This window comes from Haliotis rufescens, unplaced genomic scaffold, assembly GCF_023055435.1.
Source record: "Haliotis rufescens isolate VD_foot unplaced genomic scaffold, xgHalRufe1.0.p SCAF_13, whole genome shotgun sequence".
Classification (NCBI taxonomy): Eukaryota; Metazoa; Mollusca; class Gastropoda; order Lepetellida; family Haliotidae; genus Haliotis; species Haliotis rufescens.
Genome location: NW_025963813.1, coordinates 13479172 through 13497661, shown reverse-complemented (window position 1 = coordinate 13497661; position 18490 = coordinate 13479172). Strand labels below are relative to the sequence as shown.

At 41.8% G+C, this 18490-nt stretch overlaps 2 long non-coding RNA genes across 2 annotated transcripts; one reads left to right on the top strand and one right to left on the bottom strand.

Annotated features, from left to right (window-relative positions):
* Positions 1–9039: 9039 nt before the first annotated feature.
* On the bottom strand, positions 9040–10286 carry LOC124121548. The gene is made up of 3 exons (XR_007220504.1): positions 10146–10286; positions 9401–9588; positions 9040–9120 (listed from the first exon to the last, which is right to left on the bottom strand). It is a non-coding gene; the product is annotated as an uncharacterized LOC124121548 (long non-coding RNA).
* A 5910-nt stretch (positions 10287–16196) lies between these two features.
* LOC124121571 lies at positions 16197–18227 on the top strand. The gene is made up of 2 exons (XR_006859056.2): positions 16197–16298; positions 17966–18227. It is a non-coding gene; the product is annotated as an uncharacterized LOC124121571 (long non-coding RNA).
* Positions 18228–18490: the final 263 nt, after the last annotated feature.

Genomic DNA, 18490 nt, shown 5'->3' with positions numbered 1-18490 from the left:
TAAATATATGATACGATAATGGAACCAAAGTTTCAAAAGAGGAGAATCATCTGTTAGTCAAAAGCATGGCCAAATAACATTTTTTTTTTAAAAGACAAACCAAAGCAGCATTTAAGAAATGGAAACAAATTTCACTATCAAATGTCCCCTATAAGATAGCATCAGCAACATTGTTGGAATTTAGCTTGGTCCAAAGAAAGTTTTACTCTTATCGGTATTCCTTTTTCACAATATGGCTGAAATGGTAGAAAGAAATTACAAATCATGAACTCTTGGTTAGCACGTGACCTGACCCCATTAGGTAGAATTACAGCACTAAAAAACTAACCCACCTTTTTTCTCAACCCTCCCTTTTCCAAATGAAAGATTTATAAAAGAACTCGAAACACTGTGTTTTCGTTTTATATGGAAACATAAACCAGAAAAAAACCAGTAGATATTTTATAATAAAACCTTATGACGACGGAGTTATAAAGAGTGCCAGAGATTAAAAATACAATCAATGCTCAAAAGATATTTTGGATTAAACGTTTGTTCTATTCACATCCACACTGCATTTTTGCCGAAAATTAACTAATTTTATATTTCGGAAAAGGTTATTAATGATAGGACCAATGTATTCTGGAAAGATGTTCTGTATGCATGGGGAAGCTTAGAGGAGAAAAGGAAATCAAAGAGTGAGTGAGTGAGTGAATATGGTTTTACGCCGCTTTAAGCAATATTCCAGCAATATCACGGCGGGAGACACCAGAAATGGGCTTCACACATTGTACCCATGTCTGGAATCGAAACCGGGTCTTTGGCGTGACGAGCGAACGCTTTAACCACTAGGCTACCCGACCTCCCCTCTTTCAGAGAGGAAAAAGATCTTATTTTCGTATTTTGCCATGACGGTTGTGATAATAGAATAGGAAACACTCCGGTATGTTATAAACATTAATCGGGAAAAGGTATTAATCTTTGATTTGATGGACGAGACTGCAACACACATTTTCTAGAATATCCTGGTCTTGTCCAAGCAATAAAACAATATCATTAAACCAACAAACGAGATACTGTACAAAATGGGATATAAATAATCATTTCTTTGTATTTTTTGTAAACGAGAAAAACAAACCTTAATGCACATGTTCTTTGAGTATGAATTGTAAAACATGTCTGGAACAACCTTGCAAAATCTGGAATAGAACTTGAATTTTCAAAATTGACAATTTTATTTTGACATAAACAAAAACGAAATGATGTTCTAAATCATATTATAACTGTACCGAGAATTGACTTCTAATATGAACATTGAAATACATGTGTGTCAACCGAGAGAATCAGGGTGGTGTATGTGTATGACGGTCTTCATTTCCGGGCCGCTGGAGTGGTGTGGAGACATAAAGCTGTACCCCGGTTCGAGAACCAGAGGTACGGGAACCATGTCACAAGGTGCTTGCAGTTTAACGAGACAGTCATAGCTTCAGTTCACCGGTGAGGCGGTCTAATGGTAGAGCGGAAGGTCCGGGGTTTCAATCCCCAGCCGCGTCATACCAAAAGACGTTAAAAGATGGTACTTGTTGTTACCCTGTCTGGCGCTCGGCATTAAGGGGCTAAATCAAGGACTGGTCGACTCGGAGTCAGTATACTGTGTCTGAGTGGGGTATTCATGTTAAACTGCGGCATGGTATCTCAGTGTGCTATCTCTATATATCGGCATCAGTCCGGACTAGTAAAAGCAGCCACACACACACACATACACGTGCATGCACGTCGCTATATAAGTGCAATAATCTTGGACGCGACGTTAAACCCCATTTCACCTCACCAGTTCACCGGTGAACCAGAGTACGATGACTCTGATGACAATAAGAAGATCTTTACTCATGTGTTGTAACACACTCGAGCGGAACTCATGATTATGAACTTTTGAAAGGTGAAAATAGAGAGCTAAAAGCACAGCCGAATAAACTTGAAACTGTCCTGACAACAAAGAAGCTCAAAGTCTTCATAACAACCTTCACCGTCAGAAAGTTGGAGTGAGTGAGTATGGTTTTACGCCGCTTTAGGAATATTCCAACAATATCACGGCGAGGGACACCAGAAATGGGCTTCACACATTGAACCCATGTCGAGAATCGAACCCGGGTCTTTGGCGTGACGAGCGAACGCTTTAACCACTAGGCTACCCGAACGCCCCTCTTTCAGAAAGTTGGAATGATACAGAAACTGTAGTGCGTGCTTTCCTCAGTCTGTTCAGATCGAACGTGGCCACCGCCTTAAATCGAGACATAGAGTAAAACCTATAATCGTCAAGTTCTGTTTCTATAAGAACAAAGTCACTGTGCTGGAAGCTGCAAAAGAGAAACAAAAAGATAAAGAGGGACTGCATGTTGCTAATAACTACAATAAGAGTGCGTGAGATACAGATAGATCGATAGATATTCTTTTTTTCCTCCCAATTGAATGAAGATTACAATGTGCAGATTACAATTATGTTTCATGTTTAACATGATATGGGGGTATATTTACACATGTTCATTAACATACAGGTTTTTAGCAGGTATCGCCATTTCCTTATAAAGCGGCTTACATTAATTATTACTTCTGCCAACACATCTCTTTCTAGTTCCATAATACTTTCTATTGGACATCCACCAAGTAAGAACGCAAGAATATCATCATCATCTTTCTCCCAGATCTTAACAAAACATTTACATCCAGGATATCACATATGATGTTAAAAAGTAAATTTCGGTCATTCATATTGATTGAACAAAACATGAACACGTGCTTCACAATATCATTGGCAACTGTTTTAAAATACCATCTCAAGAGACAATTTCAGCAGAATTCGTACACTAACCCAGTCAGTGCCGAGGAGACGCAGAGCCGTGATTGCTGCCCGGGCCGGTCACACGAGATACTGAGTTCAGCGCAACCTTGTGGCCTCATGTGACATGACAATGAACAGAATCCAATGCCTTTCTGCAACGACAACATGACTATCGAGCTCCAGAATTTCATATTTGTATCTATGATATTAAATTAAATTTTAAATTTACTAAAAATCTACCTGTGCGTTTCTTTTTCTGAAGAGTGTATCTCAGCCGGTGAGCCCCGCTAGAAGTGCCAGACAACTTCCTGATCCGGTCCAGAGCTCTGTCCAGACATGGTGACCGGGGCGAACATTGGCTGGGACTTCACTGGGGGAAGTGTAATTTTTGCAGGCACTACACCACCCACAGCTGGAAGAGGGGGCACGGGTGGCCCAGTCGTCTCAGGCGCCGCGATTCCCGCTGTGCGGAGTTGCGTCCCTTTGGGAACGCCATCAACCAAAGATTGTGGGTTCGAATCCCGGTTCACCCCAATTATGTTTCTAGGTTTGTCAGCACAATACCCGTGCTCGTGGGTTTCACCGAAGTCGTAAACGTCTGAAACCTGCATCACTCCGGGCTTTCCTCCCACATTAAGCTGACACGCCGTGATATAGCTGGAATACTGTTATAAGAGGCGTTAAACCCAACTCACTCACTCACACAGCTGGAAGAACCAAAAGACCAAGAGGAGCTGCCATGGTGACCGTGCCTATGGTGACCATGTCCGCGGTGACCGTGACTGGGATGATGGTGACAAGATGCCATCTCAAGAGTTGCAGCTTCATCGTGACGAAACATATGACTTCAGATGAGTTAATCCTGTTACGCGAAATCTGTTACTTTTTGTGGCCACATGCATCTGTTTTACAAGACCTTTAAAAAACAGTCCAGTATTTCACTGAACGAATTTACACATACTTCAGGTGTGACATGAAATGAACATAAAAATGAATCAGATTTATCTCAGCTTCAACAAATTATGAATTCTATTCAGGCATAAGGTCTATCTAAGACATATGTATTACCCCTTACAGCGTGTACGTATTATGGACGTGCATATCGATATATGAACCTGTTCTGCAGGAAACTCGGATATACTTCTATCACCTGCTTGAACCGATAACCACACGGTAATTGTTGTTATAATCGTGTTTGTTATAAACGTAGTTTGCTGTATTCCCATTTGGAGGCGAGAGCAGGATAGGTACCATTCTATTGAGGATCAGGTTTGACATGATATGCGTGACATGATTTCGACCTGTGAAGATCCGGGGGAGAATAGATCTTCAGCAACCCATGCTTGCCGTAAAAGGCGACTATGCTTGTCGTAAAAGGCGACTAACGGGATCGGGTGGTCAGGCTCGCTGACTTGGTTGATACATGTCATCGTATCCCAATTGCGTGGATCGATGCTCATGATGTCAATCACTGGATTGTCTGGTCCAGACTCGATTATTTGCAGACCGCCGTCATATAGCTGCAATATTGCTGAGTGCGGCGTTAAACAACAAACAAACCAAACCATTCTATCAATCACTGGTAGGCAGGGTCCTCACTCTACTTTACACACACTTCCGTGATATTGGTGTAGTATTGCTGCCCGTGGTGTTCAGAAACATTCGTACTCACAGGCATGCTTAGTCAATGCTTTTGGCGGTAGGTTAGTCTAGTGGTTAAAGCGTTTGCTCGCCACGCCGAAGTTCAATTCCCCATACATCCACAATCGGTAAAGCTCACATATGGTGCTGTATCACTCATGCATTGAGAAACTAAAACGTTCGCATTGTATCAATATTATTTATTGCACATTGATTATTTCACTGACATACTCGTTGTCCATTCTACAGCTTCTCGCGTGTACCCTACAGTCTGCAACATAAAAGAAGATCAACATTGACAAAGAGGTCAAGCATATATTTATTCAGATCGCAGTCTGATGACGGCGTGAAATATTTATGCATGACAATTTAACAAATCTTTAAGGGTGGTTGGTAAAATATAAATCGTCAACGACATAAAATAGCCTATCTGGATTATCCAACGAAACAAATTCATTCCATTGTGGGTAAAAGAAAAAAAAAAGCTGGGGCCCGTTCCACAAAGCGATCTTAGCGCAACGACTGTCGTAAGGCAGTGTTAAAGAATGGGAGTTATGATCGACTTAGCGCTAAGATCGCTTTGTGGAACGGGGGCCTGGTGTCTCCCTCTGTGATATTAGATATTGTTTACACTGAGGACACTTAAAATCTGACAACTGAAATGTGCGACAGAAACATGTACATCTTACCTTTTACTTCTTTCCAAAAGATCCGAAGGATCCGAAACCACCAAAGGAACTTAGTCCGGATTTGGAGAAACTTGAGGGAAAGAAACTCTTGAACTTGCTGGAGCCGCTGCCACTGCTGCTGCTGCTGTGACGGTGATGACTATGGCGGTGATGACAACAGCTCTCAACACCATTAAATGTTAGGGCGACTAGAAAAAACCCCATAATTATTAGACAAATAATGTGTTCTTGTAACGATTAACATTGTTAATAGTTACTAAATTCCGTTCGGTTAAAAACAATTATTCCATTATGTTCCACACAGCATATCTTACAGCATTTACAACGAAACTGTTTGTGTTTGTATTATGATAATATAAACGCGACACACACCTTTCTATGTGCATAAGAAATATCTCGATTGTACGATTCCGACTATATCATGACCATGTGTTTATGAATCACAATTGAAATACATGTATTCATCATAGCAGACTCGGTAATTTACAGGGACCCGTTCCACATCATATAGCTGGGCTATTGCTGAGTGTGGCGTTAAACAACAACAACAACAACAACAAAACAAAAACAAAATACCATCTTAACCTATGTGGGATTTGTTTGTCTTCTAAATGATGTATTTCATCACGAATATTTAGATAAAAACACGATTGCAATAGAAGTGTTCACAATTCCGTTCCAAATACATTTTAGCCTAATATTTGAAAACATTTCCATTTGCTTTGAAATGCGTTGACCTACCAAAACAGATCACCGCCAATATCATTAGTGTAGACTTCATGATGTTTGTGTTGTTCTGCTGATATCACAGAGAAAGAAGCGATGTGTTGACAGGTCAAGTGACTGTGTAGTGATCGTGATCCCAAATGTTGGTTTGATCGTAGAAAGCATCTGTATATTTATACTAATTTTAACGACTGGGATAAAGGAAACAACGTTCAAAAGATTGGTAACGGGTTTAAATTACTTTGAAGGGCATTATCTTTGTACCATCATTGTCACCGCATCACAGCACGCGAAATCCTTTATTGTCTTCATTTCAAAAACAGAACTATAGGAATTAACAAGGAATAGGATCAGTTATATGTTTAAGGTCCGCCTACGCGGTCAACTCCAACAGGTCGGCGGAAGGATTTGTCAGCAGGTGATGAGGCCCTTCCCAGCATGCTCGGTTTTGTAGCTACAATCAATGGTGTCAATATTTTATCTAGAATCACGTCCTATTACCTTTCAATGTAAACATTTAACAACTATATATACTGAAACACAACCTTTTTTGTACCAACATTTTGTTTTAGCAACCGCAAGCAGAGACTTGAGATTATCACACGAATATGGGCGCCCTATCAACCAAACGAGAACTATCACGAGTTTCGTATTTTCGGTGGGGTGCGCACATGGAGGTGATAATACTTTTATCATCTATAAAGAGTAATCAGATGAGGAATAGAAATAGGTTTCACGTGTTAAAAACGTTTCGCAAAGGGTAGCAGTGTCAGCATAACTTCTACTTCTTGACTGGGGACCACATTTTCTAGAATATCCTGGTCTTGTCCAAGCAATAAAACAATATCATTAAACCAACAAACGAGATACTGTACAAAATGGGATATAAATAATCTTTTCTTTGTATTTTTTTGTAAACAAGAAAAACAAACCTTAATGAACATGTTCTTTGAGTATGAATTGTAAAACATGTTCCTCAACAACCTTGCAAAATCTGGAATAGAACTAGAATTTTCAAAATTGACAATTTTATTAGGACATGAACAAAAACGAAATGATGTTCTAAATCATATTGGGGCGGTCGGGTAGCCTAGTGGTTAAAGCGTTCGCTCGTCACGCCGAAGACCTGGGTTCGATTCCCGACATGGGTACAATGTGTACATGGGTACAGAGCCGTGATTGCTGCCCGGGCCAGTCACACGAGATACGGAGTTCAGCGCAACCTTGTGGCATGATGTGACATGACAATGAACAGTTTCCAATGCCTTTGTACAACGACAACATGACTATCGAGCTCCAAAATTTCATATTTGTATCTATGATAATTAATTAAATATTCCATTTACTAAAAATCTACCTGTGCGTTTCTTTTTCTGAAGAGTGTATCTCAGCCGGTGAGCCCCGCTAGAAGTGCCAGACTACTTCCTGATCCGGTCCAGAGCTCTGTCCAGACATGGTGACCGGGGCGAACATCGGCTGGGACTTCACTGGAGAAAGTGGAATTCTTGCAGGAACTACACCACCCACAGCTGGAAGAGGGGGCACGGGTGGCCCAGTCGTCTAAGGCGCCGCGATTCCCGCTGTACGGAGTTGCCTCCCTTGGGAACGCCATCAACCAATGATTGTGGATTCGAATCTCGGTACGCCCCAATTATGTTTCTAGGTTTGTCAGCATCATACCCGTGCTCGTGGGTTTCACCGAAGTCGTAAACGTCTGAAACCTACATCACTTCGGGCTTTCCTCCCACATTAAGCTGACACGCCGTGATATAGCTGGAATACTGTTATGAGAGGCGTTAAACCACATTAAGCTGACACGCCGTGATATAGCTGGAATACTGTTATAAGAGGCGTTAAACCCAACTCACTCACTCACACAGCTGGAAGAACCAAAAGACCAAAAGGAGCTGCCATGGTGACCGTGCCTATGGTGACCATGTCCGCGGTGACCGTGACTAGGATGATGGTGACAAGATGCCATCTCAAGAGTTGCAGCTTCATCGTGACGAAACATATGACTTCAGATGAGTTAATCCTGTTACGCGAAATCTGTTTTTGTGGCCACGTGCATCTGTTTTACAAGACCTTTAAAAACAGTCCAGTATTTCACTGAACGAATTTACACATACTTCAGGTGTGACATGAAATGAACATAAAAATGAATCAGATTTATCTCAGCTTCAACAAATTATGAATTCTATTTAGGCATAAGGTCTATCTAATTACCCCTTACAGCGTGTACGTATTATGGACGTGCATATCGATATATGAACCTGTTCTGCAGGAAACTCGGAGATACTTCTATCACCTGCTTGAACCGATAACCACACGGTAATTGTTGTTATAATCGTGTTTGGTATAAACGTAGTTTACTGTATTCCCATTTGGAGGCGAGAGCAGGATAGGTACCATTCTTTTGAGGATCAGGTGTTACATGATTTCGAACTCATGTTTTCGATCGTTCTGCAATTCTATCAATCGACCCGTGAAGATCCGGGGCAGAACAGATCTTCAGTAACCCATGCTTGGCGTAAAAGGTGACTATGCTTGTCGTGAAAGGCGACTAACGGGATCGTGTGGTCAGGCTCGCTGACTTGGTTGATGCATGTCATCGGTCCCAATTGCCTGGATCGATGCTCATTATTGTTTGGGCGGTCGGGGAGGCCAGTGGTCAAAGCGTTCGCTCGTCACGCCGAAGACCCGGGTTCGATTCCCGAGATGGGTACAATGTGTGAAGCCCATTTCTGGTGTCCCCCGCCGTGATATTGCTGGAATATTGCTAAAAGCGGCGTAAAACCATACTCACTCACTCACTCACTCATTATTGTTTGTACGGTTGTCCCACATTTCGATCCACGCAATTGGGAAAAGTGCGGCGTTAAACAACAAACAAACCAAACCATTCTATCAATCACTGGTAGGCAGGGTCCACACTCTACTTTACACATACTTCCGTGATATTGGTGTAGTATTGCTGCCCGTGGTGTTCAGAAACATTCGTACTCACAGGAATGCTTAGTCTATGCTTCGGGCGGTAGGTTAGTCTAGTGGTTAAAGCGTTTGCTCGTCACGCCGAAGTTCAATTCCCCATAAATCCACAATCGGTAAAGCCCACATATAGTGTTGTATCACTCATGCATTGTGAAACTAAAACGTTTGCATTGCATCAACATTATTTATTGCACATTAATTATTTCACTGACATATTCGTTGTCCATTCTACAGCTTCTCGCGTGTACCTACAGTCTGAAACACAATATAAGATCAAAAATGAAAAAGAGGTCAAGCATATATTTATTCAGATCGAAGTCCGATGACGGCATGAAATATGTATGCATGACAATTTAACAAATCTTTAAGGGTGGTTGGTAAATATAAATCTGGATTATCCAAAGAAACCGATTCATTCCATTGTAAGTAAAAGATAAAAAAGCTGGTGTCTCCCTCTGTGATATTAGATAATGTTTACACTGAGGACACTTGACACCTGGCAATTGAAATGTGCGACAGAAACATGTCGTCTTACCTTTTACTTCTTTCCAAAAGATCCGAAGGATCCGAAACCACCAAAGGAACTTAGTCCGGATTTGGAGAAACTTGAGGGAAAGAAACTCTTGAACTTGCTGGAGCCGCTGCCACTGCTGCTGCTGCTGTGACGGTGATGACTATGGCGGTGATGACAACAGCTCTCAACACCATTAAATGTTAGGGCGACTAGAAAGAAACATAATTATTAGACAAATAATGTGTTCTTGTAACGATTAACATTGTTAATCGTTACTAAATTCCGTTCGGTTAAAAACAATTATTCCACTATGTTCCACACAGCATATCTTACAGCATTTACAACGAAACTGTTTGTGTTTGTATTATGATAATTTAAAAGCGACACACACCTTTTCATCTGCATAAGAATTATCTCGATTGTACTATTCCGACTATATCATGACCATGTGTTTATGAATCACAATTGAAATACATGTATTCATCATAGCAGACTCGGTCATTTACAGGGACCCGATCCACATCATATAGCTGGGCTATTGCTGAGTGTGGCGTTAAACAACAACAACAACAACAACAACAACAAAACAAAAACAAAATACCATCTTAACCTATGTGGGATTTGCTTGTCTTCTAAATGATGTATTTCATCACGAATATTTAGATAAAAACACGATTGCAATAGAATTGTTCACAATTCCGTTCCAAATACACTTTAGCTTTATATTTGAAAACATTTCTATTTGCTTTGAAATGCGTTGACTTACCGAAACAGATCACCGCCAATATCATTAGTGTAGACTTCATGATGTTTGTGTTGTTCTGCTGATATCACAGAGAAAGAAGCGATGTGTTGACAGGTCAAGTGACTGTGTAGTGATCGTGATCCCAAATGTTGGTTTGATCGTAGAAAGCATCTTTATATTTATACTAATTTTAACGACTGAGGTAAAGGAAACAACGTTCAAAAGATTGGTAACGGGTTTAAATTACTTTGAAGGGCATTATCTTTGTACCATCATTGTCACCGCATCACAGCACGCGAAATCCTTTATTGTCTTCATTTCAATAACAGAACTATAGGATTTAACAAGGAATAGGATCAGTTATATGTTTTAGATCCGCCTACGCGGTCAACTCACACAGGTCGGCGGAAGGATTTGTCAGCAGGTGATGAGGCCCTTCCCAGCATGCTCGGTTTTGTAGCTACAATCAATGGTGTCAATATTTTATCTAGAGGCACGTCCTATTATCTTTCAATGTAAACATGAAACAGCTATATACTGAAACACAACCTTTTTTGTACCAACATTGTGTTTTAGCAGCCGTCACCAGAGACTTGAGATTATCACACGAATATGGGCGCGCTACTGATTCAACCAAACGAGAACTATCACGAGTTTCGTATTAGCGGTGGGATGCGCACACGGAGGTGATAATACTTTTATCATCTATGATGCGTAATCAGATGAGGAATAGAAATAGGTTTCACGTGTTAAAAACGTTTCGCAAAGGGTAGCAGTGTCAGCATAACTTCTACTTCTTGACAGGGGAATCCCCCCCACCACCACCCCCACCCCAACCACCCTTCCCCTTTTCAAATAAATAAAAACGACAAACCCTTTCCATATTCCTAGGAAATCTGTCAAAAGCGCAGGCCATTGTACGACTAGAATGTGTTTATGAATCACGATCAAATGGTGATGATGCCAGGCGTTCGCGAAAAGGTTAGCGTATCCTGCCCACCGGTGGCACCCGTCACAAATACATGCAAAGCTGGTCAATTATCACTTAACAAAAAGCACGGTAACATGGTGTAGGTCAAAATTGGGATTTGCATCAGACTTTTGGATCCGGGGGCGGTCGGGTATCCTAGTGGTTAAAGCGTTCGCTCGTCACGCCGAAAACCCGGGTTCGATTCCCGACATGGTTACAATGTGAGAAGCCCATTCCTGGTGTCCCCCGCCGTGATATTGCTGGAATACTGCTAAAAGCGGCGTAAAACCAAAACTCACTCACTCACTCTTGGACCGGTCTCTAGGTGTTTAGTTGATAGACTGTTTTGGTTATATAATTAGTGCCATAGTACAGGATGTTAAGTTCCCATTATTCCACTAGTATCACATTACTCCTTTTCTTACACATGAGAGAATCACATTTAGTCCGTTGGGAATTAATTTCCACAGGTTATCAATCGTAGTTTCTTGGCAACTTTATGGGTATAAAAAATGAAGTTAATTGTTTCGTTCGTTGTTGACCTACTCTACAAATCATGAGATCCACTGCGCAATTCAACATGTGAAATCAGTCTTACACGTGTGCTTCGTTAGGATCTTCACAACTTTGTACCATGGGGTTAATCATCAATAAACATATCCTAAACAACTGACAGGGATATATGGATAATGATATAGCCTGGTGGGATACATCTGACTGGGACCCGTGAAGATCGGGGGTAGAATAGGTCGTCAGCAACCCATGCTTGCCCTAAAAGGCGACTATGCTTGTCGTTAGACTAGCGGGATCGGGTGGTCAGGCTCGCTGACTTGGTTGATGCATGTCATCGATCCCAATTGCGTGGATCGATGCTCATGATGTCAATCACTGGATTGTCTGGTCCAGACTCGATTTGTTACAGGCCGCCGTCATATAGTTGGAATATTGCTGAGTGCGGCGTTAAACACTCGGCGTTTGGAGATGTTGACGAACGAATATGAAGCAATTTGGTCATAAAACTTGAGTTCAAGTGATAATATAACAAAAGAAAACATGGGAGCGAGCATGCTTGCTAGATTCAGAACATTTCCACAATATCACAACAGGTATTGCACAGTTTAAACAGCGGGTGTTTGTTTCGAGACACGGAATGGGAAGAAGTTCATATTTGTTGCATACAGGCTTCACGTCTCTCCCAAAACGATGACAACATAAGTCCTATGTTCACTCAGGAGCAGGAGTCTGAACAGTGCCACTCAACTCCTGATAGGGATACTGTGCAAGTACACTCCCTTAGTTATCAACATTTTCAGAATTACATAGATTTTGTATTGACTAATGATTATTGTTAACAGGCTGGAAACAAAAGCACTACAGTTGCACTTGTGTCGCAAGACTGTGAGGAAATTGCGTGCATCTGAGAAGCTGGGTTCCGATGGAAGAAATCCACGCAAGACCTCTACCGGAGACCGCCTCCGTGGTCTAGTGGTAGAGCGTCCGCCCGGAGAGCGGAAGGTCCGGGGTTCGATCCCGGGCCGCGTCATACCAAAAGACGTTAAAAGATGGTACTTCTTTTAGCCACTTAATGCCGAGCGCCAGACAGGGTAACAACAAGGACTGGTAGGCTCGGAGTCAGTATACTGTGTCTGAGTGGGGTATTCATGTTAAACTGCGGCATGGTATCTCAGTGTGCTAGCACTATAAATCGGCATCAGTCCGGACTAGTACAAGCAACCACACACACACATACACGTGCATGCACGTCGCTTTATAAGTGCAATTATCTTGGACGCGACGTTAAACCCCATTTCACCTCACCTCACCTCACCTCACCACCTCTACTGGAACACATGGGGTCAACAATTATACTGCCGTATCTAAATTACATATTACAGCGTATGTAACACCAAGTCTAGATCACAGTACTTACCTTAGAGGTATATAATAGGGAATTAAAGAATGAATGAACATAGTTTTATGTCGAGAAATTGGCTTCACACATTGTATCCATGTGGAGAATGGAGCCTGGGTCTTCGGTGTGATGAATGAACACTTTAATCAATAGACCACACACACCCCCACACACCCCACACACACCCACACCCCTGTGTAACGGGGCCGGTAGTTTATTTTAGAATAATCTCAAACTATTTCTCCCAGATGTAATTTAATTGATTTTATTCTTCCATTTCAGTCTCTTGAGAAGTGTAGACTGAATCTTAATACATTGAACTGAAATCATTTAGACGGTAGACATACTGCTCTCGCACTGCAATGTCCTTTTCCCCAAAACAACAAAGTTTCTTTTGTGGATACAATGGAGTGTGAATTCAACTGTGTTGAACTGCTTGTAGAACGGATCACCCGTGTACTGTCGAGGAAATATAGTCACACGACCACTTGCGTATCTGTTTGGAAAGGTACGGTCTTCTGGGAAAAGTGCTGGAATTTATTTCTCGCTCAGTCAACACCACCCATGGTTTTGTAAATTTGTTTCTGACAAAAAACGGATAAGTGTATCCAATACAGGAAGCAGGAAAGCTACGGGGTTAAGATTTGAAATTTTGAAGAATACCACTCCGGAGAATTCCTCCACATTTATCTTGAAAATTCCCCGTAATGTTGATTGTCCGTCCGAATGTGATGTGCACTCTGTCGCTACACTGTAAATATACTTGTACGTTTTATAGTAAAGCGAGTGGTCATAAGATGTAACATCACACAGTTAATTGTGTCATCGTTATATGTAGATGCTTTCACAAGACCTAACATTTCCTGGACGCCCAGGATGACGTGTTGGTGCTCGGTTCTCTCCGTATGTGACACACAGTTCTGACCGCCCTCTCATTACGGTATCAATCATATCAGTCAAGTTTATACCGTACATTTCACACCGTCCCATCATTTTAATATCAATCATATTAGACAAGGTTATACCATACATTTCACACCGTCCCATCATTATAATATCAACCATATTAGACAAGGTTATACCGTACATTTCACACCGTCCCATCATTATAATATCAATCATATTAGACAAGGTTATACCATACATTTCACACCGTCCCATCATTATAATATCAACCATATTAGACAAGGTTATACCGTACATTTCACACCGTCCCATCATTATAATATCAATCATATTAGTCAAGCTTATACCGTACATTTCACACCGTCCCATCATTATAATATCAATCATATCAGTCAAGCTTAAACCGTACATTTCACACCGTCCCATCATTATAATATCAATCATATTAGTCAAGCTGTACATTTCACACCGTCCCATCATTATAATATCAATCATATTAGTCAAGCTTATATCGTACATTTCACATCGTCCCATCATTATAACATCAATCATATTAGTCAAGCTTATACCGTACATTTCACACCGTCCCATCATTATAATATCAATCATGTTAGTCAAGCTTATATCGTACATTTCACACCGTCCCATCATTATAATATCAATCATATTAGTCAAGCTTATATCGTACATTTCACACCGTCCCATCATTATAATATCAATCTGTTAGTCAAGCTTATATCGTACATTTCACACCGTCCCATCATTATAATATCAATCTGTTAGTCAAGCTTATATTGTACATTTCACACCGTCCTATCATTATAATATCAATCTGTTAGTCAAGCTTATATCGTACATTTCACACCGTCCTATCATTATAATATCAATCTGTTAGTCAAACTGTTACTGTTAAGGGGCGGTTGGGTAGCCTAGTGGTTAAAGCGTTCACCCGTCACGCCGAAGTCCCGGCTTCGATTCCCCATATGGGTACAATGTGTGAAGCCCATTTCTGGTGTCCGCCGCCGTGATATTGCTGGAATATTGCTGAGTGCGGCGTAAAACAACAAACCAAACCAAACCAAACCATCAATATGATCAACTTATTCGTGACCAGGGAACCCCGCTCTGCACAGCGAATTGCGGTGCCTTAGACGACTGGGCCGCCCGTGCCCAATATGAAGAACCCCATTACATGGCTATTCCATGTATGCATGATCCGTTTGTCTGGTGTGATGTTAGTCTTGATAAAGGGCTGTCCTTGCTTTTGAAATAATTTTGCGAAGAATTAAACATAGTTATTGTCAGAAATACTACGGTTTGGAAGTTGGGTGTATGTCCGACACAAAGCCTACGACAGCAACATTACCATACTTGTTGGGGGTTACCTACCCCGTTGCACCCCTGGCTCACCTGGTGTTGAATCAGACGTTGACGACGTTGGTCGACTATGCCACAGGCTGTGCACTAGCTATGGATAAAGTAAGAACAAAGATCGATTCAGTAAATATTAAATATTACCATCGGGTCGTTTTGATTTTCGGAATCCCCTTACTGGTGCTCGTGGGTTTCATCAAACGTCTAAGACTTTGCACTGCTTTGGTTTCCCCTCACATCAAACTGTCATATTATATATATATGCACTAAAAGGTAATGGTTTGTTGATATTTGGACCGCCTCCGTGGTCTAGTGGTAGAGCGTCCGCCCGGAGAGCGGAAGGTCCGGGGTTCGATCCCGGGCCGCGTCATACCAAAAGACGTTAAGTGGCTAAAACAAGGACTGGTCGGCTCGGAGTCAGTATACTGTGTCTGAGTGGGGTATTCATGTTAAACTGCGGCATGGTATCTCAGTGAGCTAGCACTATAAATCGGCATCAGTCCGGACTGGTACAAGCAGCCACACAAACACACACGTGCATGCACGTCGCTATATAAGTGCAATAATATTAGACGCGACGTTAAACCTCATTTCACCTCACCTCAAACTGTCATATTTTATATATGCAGTGATAACAAATGAAATATGGTTCAAAGTGGATTTAAACCAATTCACCCACAACTGAATCACATATAAAAATTATTTACATAACTGATGTCATAAAGAACAGTTAACCGTGTTTGAATTTAAAATTTAAAAAAAAATAATTTCATGACATATTTACATCAATGGAGTATAGATAATGCATACGCAATACAAACAATAGAGAGTGTATGACTTGACAGAAACAGCATCAGCCACGGTGGTATATAAACATGCACTGGACGAACAGCTACACTCGGGACAAGGCTGCTTCCTTGTGTGTGGTGCCGGACAGCAGCGTCGCCTCCGTGAAGTCGTACAGGCAAGATGATGACACTGGCGTGGTTTATGGTTATGTCGTCCATGATGAGTGAGTACAAATTATAACTAGATGTCACACTTGTCATTAATTAATTTTGAAATAGTTTGGACAGTAATTTGGATTGATATGTTGTCCGACATATCGGGACATGGGGTTTGCCTGCTGGAGGGTTAAGTGAATGTTGTAGATAGTTTGCGTTGTACAGCTAAGATGTCATGGGCCTGAGCAACCTATCCTATCTATTGGTCTCTTATGGCCAGTGGGGCGGTCGGGTAGCCTAGTGGTTAAAGCGTTCGCTCGTCACGCCGAAGACCAGGGTTCGATTCCCGACATGGGTACAATGGTGTCCCCCGCCGTGATATTGCTGGAATATTGCTAAAAGCGGCGTAAAACCATACTCACTCACTCACTCTTATGGCCAGCATTGGTTGCTAGGGAACAATTCTGGCTGTGTGTGTGTGCGTGCGTGCGTGCGTGCGTGCGTGCTTGTACTAGTCCAGACTGATGCCGATTTTATAGTGCTAGCTCACTAAGATGCCAGTTGAACATGAATACCTCTCTCACACACAGTATACTCCGAGCCGACCAGTACTTGTTTTGGCCCAACAATGCCAAGCGCCAGGCAGGGTAACAACAAGTAAAATCTTTTAACGTCTTTTGGTATGAAGCGGCCGGGGATCGCCAGAAACCTATGATTGTGGGTTCGAATCCCGGTTCGCCCCGATTATGTTTCTAGGTTTGTCAGCACCATACCCGTGTTCGTAGGTTTCACCGAAGTGGTAAACGTCTGAGACCTGCATCACTTCGGGCTTTCCTCCCACATTTAGCTGACACGCCGTGATATAACTGGAATACTGTTAAAAGCGGCGTTAAACCCAACTCACTCACTCACTCAAATAAGAAAAACGTAATGAAAACGTTCAGGTCCAGGTATGGTGATGATCTATTTGGACCAAAGACTTTGTACAATGTTAAAAAGAGCACAAAATGTTTACAATCGTTGTGAAGGTATCAAATGTATTCACAGGAATAAGAACTCTCAACAAGACTGAATGTTGATGTCACACAAAGACGTGTAAAAATAACCGGACTTTTAGAAGCTTTCGGGTAGCTTTTCTCTAATATATGTACATGGGTCTATTTTTCGGGTACATAGGTAAAGACAGCACAAACATGGAGTAAAACCATGCTGGTCTCAGACATGCTCGATTTTCGTTTTGTTCGAAACGTAGGTTTTTATCACTCGTTTTAGCAATACTTCTATGTCTTGTCATAGGTTAATTACAGTGAGTGATTCTGGTTTTACGCCGCTTTTAACAATATCCCAGCAATATCACAGCGGGGGACAGAAGAAATGGGCTTCACGCATTGTATCGATATTGGGAATCGTTAGGCTTATTTCAAGCTAGTTTCAATCAAAAATAAAGCATTTCGTAACTTTACATAGGTCCGTGATGAATCGAAAACTCCATTGGGTCAAAAAGGGCCCATTGTGCCTCATCCTTTCACCATGGGTTCATGATGGTGGGGGCGTGGTCGTCCTGGGAGTACCGCCCCTGTTCAGACAGTTCGTCATGTTGCCCCCACTCTTGTTCCATATTACAATGTCGGTTGAATAATAATTGCAATATCTCTATGCATGTTTTTTTGCTTTGACGAGAATTACTTCCATGTCTGTTCTATGGTGGTGTTGACGATGTTTGCGTACTCCACAGGACGCCGCAGACGACGGCGCATCTTCTGGGTGAGGAGGAGACGGATGATGTGGGTGTGGTGACACGGGGACCTGTAGCAAGGGGAGGCGGCCATGGATGAAACATAACGGAAGCATAAATGCCAACAAATACACAAAAAATAGCCACGGCTACAGTCTGTAAACACAATTAACATAATTGTTTACACACAGGCAGAAGCCTCTTTCAAATGTGTCAAAAGCAGACCTCTAGATACCAATAATAAAGACAACACGTCAAACCATTCATTGTCACTTGTATATGACTATCATGGACATAGAAGGTTGATCATGTGAGTATATGCCTTCCATACAAAAGAGGGAGCACGGATGGCCCAGTCGTCTAAGGCGCCGCGATTCGCTGTGCAGAGTTGCGTCCCTTGGGCAGGTCAGAAACCTATGATTGTGGATTCGAATCCCGGTTCGCCCCGATTATGTTTCTAGGTTTGTCAGCACCATAACCGTGCTTGTGGGTTCTCCGAAGTCGTAAACGTCTGAGACCTGCATC